The sequence below is a fragment of the Salvelinus sp. IW2-2015 genome, unplaced genomic scaffold, assembly GCF_002910315.2.
Source record: "Salvelinus sp. IW2-2015 unplaced genomic scaffold, ASM291031v2 Un_scaffold959, whole genome shotgun sequence".
NCBI classification, from domain to species: Eukaryota; Metazoa; Chordata; class Actinopteri; order Salmoniformes; family Salmonidae; genus Salvelinus; species Salvelinus sp. IW2-2015.
The window spans coordinates 634,582-644,861 of record NW_019942663.1 but is presented as its reverse complement, the minus strand read 5'-3'; the positions used below and the strand labels follow the sequence as shown (position 1 = coordinate 644,861).

General features: G+C 40.3%; 1 pseudogene; it reads left to right on the top strand.

The window, feature by feature from the left end:
* Window positions 1-1,024: 1,024 nt before the first annotated feature.
* LOC112069277 (calcium-activated potassium channel subunit alpha-1a-like) overlaps window positions 1,025-10,280 on the top strand; it is an 85,927-nt pseudogene continuing 76,671 nt past the window's right edge.

Sequence of the window (10,280 nt, the reverse complement as noted above, 5' to 3'; positions counted from 1 at the left end):
GTCTCAGCCTCCACAATGGATTAGTCTCAGCCTCCACAATGGATTCATTAGTCTCAGCCTCTGCAATGGATTAGTCTCAGCCTCCACAATGGATTGATTAGTCTCAGCCTCGGCAATGGATTAGTCTCAGCCTCCACAATGGATTGATTAGTCTCAGCCTCCACAATGGATTGATTAGTCTCAGCCTCCACAATGGATTAGTTCACTGAGATGGGTGCGAATCAGACAAGTGTCTCGTGTGCCATTAACGAATGTATATACAGTGTGTTCGGAAAGTATTCAGACCCCTTCCCTTCTTTCATTATTTTATATTCTTTCATTATTTCATTATTTTCCCTCATCAATCTACACACAATTCTCCATAATGACAAAGTGAAAAAAGTTTTGGGGGCAAAATTATAAAAAATAAAAAACAAAAACACCATATTTACATAAGTATTCAGACCCATTGCTATGAGACTCAAATTGAGCTCAGGTGCGTCCTGTTTCAATTTATCATCCTTAAGATGTTTCTTCAGCTTGATTGGAGTCCACCTGTGGTATTAACTTTTTTAAATTGAATCTTTATTTAACTAGGCAAGTCAGTTAAGAACAAATTCTTATTTACAATGACGGCCTACCCCTGCCAAACCCGGACGTCGCTGGAACAATTGTGTGCCACCCAATGGGACTCCCAATCACAGCCAGATGTGATTCAGCCTGGATWTGAACCAGGGACTGTAGTGACGCCTATTGCACTGAGATGCATTGAAGGTCCCCAAGAACACATTCTTAAATGGAAGAAGTTTGTAACCACCAAGACTCTTCCTAGAGCTGGCCACCCGGCCAAACTGAGCAATCAGGGGAGAAGGGCCTTGGTCAGGGAGGTGACCAAGAACCCGATGGTCATTCTGAGGGAAAGATGAACGGAACTAAGTACATAGAGATCCTTGATGATAACTTGCTCCAGAGCGCTCAGGACCTCAGACTGGGGCGAAGGTTCACCTTCCAACAGGACAATGACCCTGAGCACACAGCCAAGACAATGCAGGAGTGGCTTCGGGACAAGTCTATGAATGTCCTTGAGTGGCCCAGCCAGAGACCSGACTTGAACCCGGACTTGAAYCCGATCAAATCTCTGGAGAGAMCTGAAAATAGCTTTGCAGCGATGCTCCCATCCAACCTGGCAGAGCTTGAGAGGATCTGCAGAGAAGAATGGGAGAAACTCTCCAAATACAGGTGTGCTGAGCCTGTAGCTTTGTACCCAAGAAGACTCAAGGTTGTAATCGCTGCCAAAGGTGCTTCAACAAAGTACTGAGTAAAGGGTCTGAATACTTATGTAAATGTGATATTTCCGCTTTGTCATTATGGGGTGTTGTGTGTAGATTGATGAGATTTAAAAAAATATTGAATCAATTTTAGAATGAGGCTGTAATGTAACAAAATGTGGAAAAGGTCAAGGGGTATGAATACTTTCCGAATGCGCTGTATATATTTGCTACTGCTCGACAAAATAAATAATGTATCTCGGTCGACCAACAGTCTACCGACCAAACAATCGACCAGTCGACTAATTGGGGTCAGCCTTAGTTGGAAGTAAACTGTTCCAGATGCCAAGATACTACTACAGTTTACTGTTATAGTCTACCCCCAAGTTAGTTCTATAGCTAATCTGCTTATAGCTACCTCCAAGTTAGTTCTATATTAACTGCTTATAGTCTACCTCCTCCAAGTTAGTTCTATAGCTAACTGCTTATAGTCTACCTCCAAGTTAGTTTCTATAGCTAACTGCTTATAGTCTACCTCCAAGTTAGTTCATAGCTTAACTGCTTATAGTCTACCCTCCAGTTAGTTCTATAGCTAACTGCTTATAGCTTACCCTCCAAGTTAGTTCTATAGCTAACTGCTTATAGTCTACCCTCCAAGTTAGTTCTATAGCTAATGCTTATAGCTACCTCCAAGTTAGTTCTATAGCTAACTGCTTATTACTACCCTCCAAGTTATGTTCTATAGTTAACTGCTTATAGCTACCCTCCAAGTTAGTTCTATAGCTAACTGCTTATAGCTACCCTCCAAGTTAGTTTCTATAGCTAACTGCTTATAGTCTACCTCCTCCAAGTTAGTTCTATAGCTAACTGCTTATAGTCTACCCTCCAAGTTAGTTCTATAGCTAACTGCTTTTAGCTACCCTCCAAGTTAGTTCTATAGCTAACTGCTTATAGCTACCCTCCAAGTTAGTTCTATATTAACTGCTTATAGTCTACCCTCCAAGTTAGTTCTATAGCTAACTGCTTATAGCTACCCTCCAAGTTAGTTCTATATAGTCTAACTTGCTTATAGGCTACCCTCCAAGTTAGTTCTATAGCTAACTGCTTATAGTCCTACCCTCCAAGTTAGTTCTATAGCTAACTGCTTATAGTCTACCTCCAAGTTAGTTCTATAGTTAACTGCTTATAGTCTACCCTCCAAGTTGTTTCTATAGCTAACTGCTTATAGCTACCTCTCAAGTTAGTTCTATAGCTAACTGCTTATTAGTCTACCCTCCAAGTTAGTTCTATAGTAACTGCTTATAGCTACCCTCCAAGTTAGTTCTATAGCTAACTGCTTATAGCTACCTCCAGTTAGTTCTATATAGCACTGCTTATAGTCTACCCTCCAAGTTAGTTCTATAGCTAACTGCTTATAGTCTACCCTCCAAGTTATTCTATAGCTAACTGCTTATAGTCTACCCTCAAGTTAGTTCTATAGCTAACTGCTTATAGCTACCCTCCAAGTTAGTTCTATAGCTAACTGCTTATAGTCTCCCTCCAAGTTAGTTTATATAGTTAACTGCTTATAGCTACCCTCAAGTTAGTTTCTATAGCTAACTGCTATTAGGTACCCTCCAAGTTAGTTCTATAGCTATAACTGCTTATTAGTCTAACCCTCGGCAACATACTAAGTAATTCTGTTGATTGCTGTTGCCTAGCTACTTTACAAGTGGAGTTTCCACGTCGAATGATTCTTAGTTGGAAGTTCAACTGATTTAGTTTTTCATACCTCTGGACAGAAAATAAAACCAGTTTGTCATTCCAATTAAATTCAAGCCATTGCTCTTTTAGTAAGTAACTTTGTGAGAGCCTTGTAGGGATGAAACCCCATTACGCAACAGAACATTACCCATTTAGAAAAGACAGCTACCCATTTAAAAAAGACAGCAGCTAATTCCTGTTCCAAATGCTCCAGCTTTTTACTCATGAGCTGTACAAGTAAACACAGAAATAGGCTTTTACCRTTCAGCTGTCCACTGAAACTAGCCTTAACGATTGCACTTAAAGCGATGCTTTTGAAAATGTTATATTCTGTTAGGTTTTATGTTTTTTCTTGATTCTGGACATTGTGATTTCACTGGAAGTCTATAGGCCTACGATGTCTTGATATGACTTAGCAGACCCACACAGGAAAAGACAGGGGCCAACAAGACTGTCTGTCCCATTACTACCAGACAATGTACAGTACATCTCATCAGACAGCAGTCGGCCACCTTCTGTCACAGACAGTCATTTTAGGGTAGAACGTATCGTAACTCCTCAAAACTGTCACCAGAAAGAATGTGTATCACCACGTGATGTGTCAGTGCCCGAGTCAAACTCTGTCTAGAGGTGAGAGGCTTTAGCAATCATTCATTATTTTTTCTCTGTATTTTAGTGGAAGAGCAATGACCCTGAATTAATGACAACTGCTGTTATAAAAGATGACTGCTAGCTATTGTCACATACCACATAGCAGCTCAAAGCAGGAAAAGGCAGCAATCCTACTGTACAACAGACTGAAAAGCATTACATTACATTACATTACATTACATTACATCACATTACATCGATTGAAAGCTACCATAATAGTATATTTATTCATACAGTATCATGATGATGATTATGGCAGCTTTCAATCAAGGAGCTCAAACAAGGAGCTCAAACATGGAGCTCAATCAAGGAGCTCAAACAAGGAGCTTATGCTGTAATATCCTGATGGAACAGAACAGGGGCTTGTTTTCAGCTTGACGTACACCACCGATGATCATAACGAGGATACTACAGTATCTGTGGGAAATCTGATCCCGACACGCCTACAGAACATGTTTTATTTTGATCTCTTCTTGGTGGACAGAGACATGTTGCGCCCCCACCTGCTCCTCTTTTCTCCGCTGTCTGAGATGGATACTGAGAGCCTTTGATTGATTTGCTGTGTGATAAAGGAAGGGGACAGAAGCAGGGGATAGATAGAGTAAGCTGTTGTAAAGGAATTGGGTTACGCAGCTCCAGAGGATGTTGTGAAGCCTTAAACAGAACCATATCTACACACTGACTGACGAGAAACTCAACAGCTGGGAAACTTACTATGGATTTCGGGAAGCTTTGCCGACGTAATTATTTGTCAGTCTTAGAAGAGATTAGACATCGTGATTCTGACTAAGATGTTAGTGTACAGAGGGCCCGATGGGGGCCCGATGGGGGCCCGCGCTCTGCGACGTTCCAGAACGGCTACAGGGTCAAGATGGACCAACAACAGCAGGCCGTGGAGAAAGAGGACCGGGACAACCTGTGTCTTCCTGCTTCCATTTCATCTCCTACTGGGGTAAGACCTGCTTCCATTTAATATCATACTCTGGGGTAAGACCTGCTTCCATTTAAAATCATACTCTGGGGTAAGACATGCTTCCATTAAATATCCCACTGGGGTAAGACCTGCTTCCATTAAATATCCCACTGGGGTAAGACCTGCTTCCATTAAATATCCCACTGGGGTAAGACCTGCTTCCATTTAATATCATACTCTGGGGTAAGACCTGCTTCCATTAAATATCCCACTGCGGTGAGAACTACTTCCATTTTATCTCCCACTGGGGTAAGACCTGCTTCTATTTTATCTCCCACTGCGGTGAGACCTGCTTCCATTTCATCTCCTACTGGGGTAAGACTTGCTTCCATTTCATCTCCCATGGGGTAAGACTGCTTCCATTTCACTCCCTACTGGGGTAAGACCTGCTTCCATTTCATCTCCTACTAGGGTAAGACTGCTTCCATTTCATCTCTACTAGGGGTAAGACCTGCTTCCATTTCATCTCCTACTAGGGTAAGACCTGCTTCCATTTCAATCCTACTGGGGTAAGACCTGCTTCCATTTTCATAACTGCTTGGGTAAGACCTGCTTCCTTTAATCTCTACTGGGGTAGGACCTGCTTCATTCATATCCTACTGGGGTAAGACCTGCTTCCATTTCATCTCCTACTGGGGTAAGACCTGCTTCCATTTCATCTCCTACTGGGTAAGACCTGCTTCATTTAATCTCCTACTGGGGTAAGACCTGCTTCCATTTCTATCCTATAGGGTAAGACCTGCTTCCATTTCATCTCCTACTGGGGTAGGACCTGCTTCCATTTCATCTTTCCTACTGGGTAGGACCTGCTTCCATTTCATCTCCTATGGGGTAGGACTGTTCCATTTCATTTCCTACTGGGGTAGGACCGTAAGAACTGCTAGACAATGTAGGACATTATTAGTAGGATGTAATATAAATCCAGAGGTTGTTTTTCTGTGCCTGGTCCAAAAACTCCTCCACTCCCGGCCACCATGTCAGTTGGAGAAAGAGAGAGGCAGAGAGAGCTCATGTTGGGAAATTCTCTAACATCAATACAAAAAATTAGCATGAGGAAGTGAGACATTGAATGGTTCATGTTGTATTTATAGATTATAGATATTTGATTTACTGCAGCGTCTTTCATCTGTAACGTTTTTGTTACCAAAGGCAGGGAATATTTCACGTGATTGTTTACTCTTGGGGCTGCGGTTTAGCTAACGAATTTGACAGATCAATGTGATTTTTTTATTTGAAAGAAAACGTTTAAATTCCTTTCAACACCTCATGTGCATTCACATTGCATAGCGGGCAGCCTATCAGAAGAGTTGGAGGCCTATTGGGGGCGGGACTTCCAGTTTGTTATTTCTGGCCACCTGTCATTCCAGGTAATGTGCTATGTTTTTTAAATATAATTATATGTTCATTGCCAGCTCTGAATCTTCAATGACATAAAGAGCCTAGAAAGGTTTCCATTGATCAGACGGTCACCATTTGGTTACAATATTGGACCCATACTGTAAAAAAAATTCTGGTTGTTTTTAATAGTAACTTACTGGCTGCTAATTCAAATCAAATCAAAGTTAGCTGTAAGCATGGAATTCGAATAGAATGGACATGAACCTTCTTAGGATGGAATAAAGGACAGCCATTTTGGGACTTGGTCTTCCACGGTTTGCCAGTGCTGTGATAAGATAGTGTGTAAAATAATGAATTTGATTAATTTATCTCCACTGTATGTTTGTTAGCTAGCTGGCTGATATAGCTGCCATTTTCACTGCATTCTGGAACTTTGAGGTTTCATGACATAGCCCTTCTAGTAATTTAGTAGGATCTCTATAAGTCACTGTAAAGAAAAAGGTACAGGGCCTCCCGMGTGGCGCAGCGGTCTAAGGCACTGTATCGCAGTGCTGAGGTTTCACTACAGCCTTGGGTTTGMTCACAGCTGGCACAGCGTTTTMCGGGTTAGGGGAGGGTTTGGCCAGCCGGGTTGTCTCATCGTGCTCTAGCGACTCCTTGTGGCAGGCCAGGTACCTCGACTTCGGTCGTCAGTTGGATGGTGTTTCCTCCGACACATTAATACAGCTAGCTTCCAGGTTAAGCAAGCAATGTATCAAGAAACAGGGCGGCTTGGCATGGCTCTCGATTTTCGCCTCTCCCGAGTCCGTAGGGGAGTTGCAGCGACAAGACTGGCTGCCAGTAAATTACAGTGCAGTTAATGTGACAGTGTTATGTAAAGAAAGTGTTTCGAGACATTTTTTCATGTTATGGAACCAATATTTGATGAACAGGAAATGAAGAAATGTAAGAAATTTGGATAAGTTATTCCAAAGTGAAACATCTACTTGGTATATATTAGTGAGTATTTATGTTATTTAACCAAAGGGGACATTTGGTTGAGTGAAAAATATAGGTTACAACTTGAAATATTGGTTTGTTAATAATCAAATATAACAGCATAGAATCATATATTTGGTATCGACAAATTTTGTTTATTTCAATTGAGAACTAATTTACTTGTAACCAGTTGACACCTTTTGTTTGTAGGTTGATCCAAAGAGTAATTTGTTTACAGTGCAGGACTTAATCAGAGTGAGTCGTGAACACCATGGTACACAGCTCTGTGCTGGTAGAGTATATATAAGAGGTTTTAGTGGCCTAGAATTGTGCATTATTGGAATGTTTTTTTTTAGTAACTTTCTGGGATTGACACAGTCAACACATTTTCGTTTTAAGGGCATTTCATTCACTATCCAAGCTCATTATGAGTTACATAATGTGATGTTATCATTTAGGGATTTATGGACAATAATCATTGAGAAAGGAGGAAAATACAATTATAAAACAAATGTCAATAAATGTCCTCAGTGACTCAACGTTGACAACACAGTAGGTTTACGTCTACAGTGCATCTGCTGCAGTACACAGTTATCCCCAGCAGGGTATTGTTGGATTGAAATACAGTTGCCATACTGAAACAGCCTTCGGTGCTATAACAATAAGCAATTCATTATTTCACATCCATTTGTTGGATGATCAGATTATACTCTGTGTGTGTGTGTGTGTGTGTGTGTGTGTGTGTGTGTGTGTGTGTGTGTGTGTGTGTGTGTGTGTGTGTGTGTGTGTGTTGTGTGTGTGTGTGTGTGTGTGTGTGTGTGTGTGTGTGTGTGTGTTGCACAGATTTTTGAAGGTAATGATGCAACAGCTTGTGGCAATAACCTTTGACCTTGAGCTCTTGGAAGGGTACTTAGATATTATTTTTTTAATGGCTACAATGTGGGATTATTTGACGTCATGGCTGTTGACCCGTCTAAACTGGGCCGGTCCACCTGTCTTTGGTCTGACTAATCCAGGTTTTCATCTCTTGCTTGTTCACTCTTTTAGTCCTTTTAGTAATGAAAAATGATTCTGGTAGATGCTTGTGCTTTGTGATTTAGTGAGTCTCCTGAGATTAAAACTCTGTACGAGACATTGGCATTGTATTTATTCCTCAGAAGGTTCTTTGATGTAGACTGTGTTGTTTTGAATAAGGTTTTTAAAAACTTTTTTTTTGGTAGTTTCTGCTACTTGCTTCTCTGCTGCTGTTTTGAGAGGCCTATACCTTGGTTGTGCTTTGGTGCTGCACATTTTTTGAAGGGCTCTTTAGTTTGTTATTAGCCATGAGTCCATTAAAGCTTTTAACGATGGATGAAGGCCTCAAAGGTATGCAATTTGGTTTGCTGTGATTTTACTGGCTTTACTGTGTACAGGCGAATAACAATGACTTGATGTAAATAACATTTGCAAAGAATTCACTCTGAGTAACTTGTACTTTTCTCTTACACAGGCTTACGGTTTTTAAGGGCCTTAAGATTGATACAGTTCTCAGAAATCTTACAGTTTTTGAATATATTGAAAACAAGGTAAGTGCATTTTAATTTTCTCCACCTTCAGTGTATTTAGGTTAAGTAGAATTAGATTTGTATTAATTCTAATTAGGTAGTATTTCAAATATTTGCATGCGCTATGTTATGACAGTGTTTGTAATTCTGACTTCATTTGTGATGAATATTGACACAGTTTTACAATTATACAATAGATTTACTGGCTCTTCTGATACTGCGGGCGTTTTAATGGACAGTAGCTACTGGACATGTGTTAAATATAGAACTTCATCTCAGAACTTGTGCAGCTTTGATATTGGATCAAATATTTTTGTTATTGACAGCTAGTCAAGTGAGCATGGCCTACTTTCAGTCCTGCTGGATTACTGGGGGAACAGTTTGGTATATTTCTGTCATATTTGGGGAATTAAAAAATGTACCGTATTATATTATATTGTACTGCTATGATAACAAGCAAATCATATATTTCACTTTTAAAAACTAAAGTGATTACATGTTTGGTATTGTTCGCTATGATATATAATATATCCTATATAAAAAAAATTGTCAATTCCAAATTGATACTGAATTGATGATTCTGCTCTTGGAAACCTATTGGACATCATGCAACATGATGAATTATATCATTTACCCTACTGCTTAGAATTAAAGCTGGTGATGCACAGATGTCAGGAAGAGCTTATAGCTCAACAAAATGCTTCAGAATAATCCCCAGACTCATTAACTGTGATGAAGGTAAGGGCAGAGCAGGACAGAACAAACAGTGCATAAATGGGCTGGGGTCAGGCCAGACTAATACTGGACAGGACTGTAACCAGATATCACCCTTTATCCTAAAGGAGGTTCTGTAACCAGATATCACCCTTTATCCTAAAGGAGGTTCTGTAACCAGATATCACCCTTGGTGATATCTGCCTACGTTACTAGAACCTCCTTTAAGGATAAAGGTTGATATCTGGTTACAGAACCTCCTTTAGGATAAGGGTGATATCGGGTTACAGAACCTCCTTTAGGATAAAGGGTGATATCTGGTTACAGGAACCTCCTTTAAGGATAAAAGGGTGATATCTGGTTATAGAACCTCCTTTAGGATAAAGGGTGATATCTGGTTACAGAACTTCCTTTAGGATAAAGGGTGATATCTGGTGATATTGGTTACAGAACTCCTTTAGGATAAAGGGTGATATCTGGTGATATCTGGTTATAGAGACCTCCTTTAGGATAAAGGTGTATATCTGGTGATATCTGGTTACGGAACCTCCTTTAGGATAAAGGGTGATATCTGGTGATTATCTGGTACAGAACCTCCTTTAGGATAAAGGGTGATATCTGGTGATATCTGGTTATAGAACCTCCTTTAAGGATAAAGGTGATATCTGGTGATATCTGGTTACGGAACCTCCTTTAGGATAAAGGTGATATCTGGTATAGAACCTCCTTTAGGATAAAGGGTGATATCTGGTTACAGAACCTCCTTTAGGATAAAGGTGATTCTGTTACAGAACCTCCTTTAGGATAAAGGGTGATATCTGGTTACAGTCCTGTCCATATTAGTCTGGCCTGACCCCAGCCCATTTATGCACTGTTTGTTCTGTCCTGCTCTGCCCTTAACCTTCATCACAGTTAATGAGTCTGGGGATTATCTGAACATTTTGTTGAGCTATAAGCTCTTCCTGACATCTGTGCATCACCAGCTTTAATTCTAAGCAGTAGGGTAAATGATATAATTCATCATGTTGCATGATGTCCAATAGGTTTCCAAGAGCAGAATCATCAATATCAAGTATTCAATTTGGAATTGAT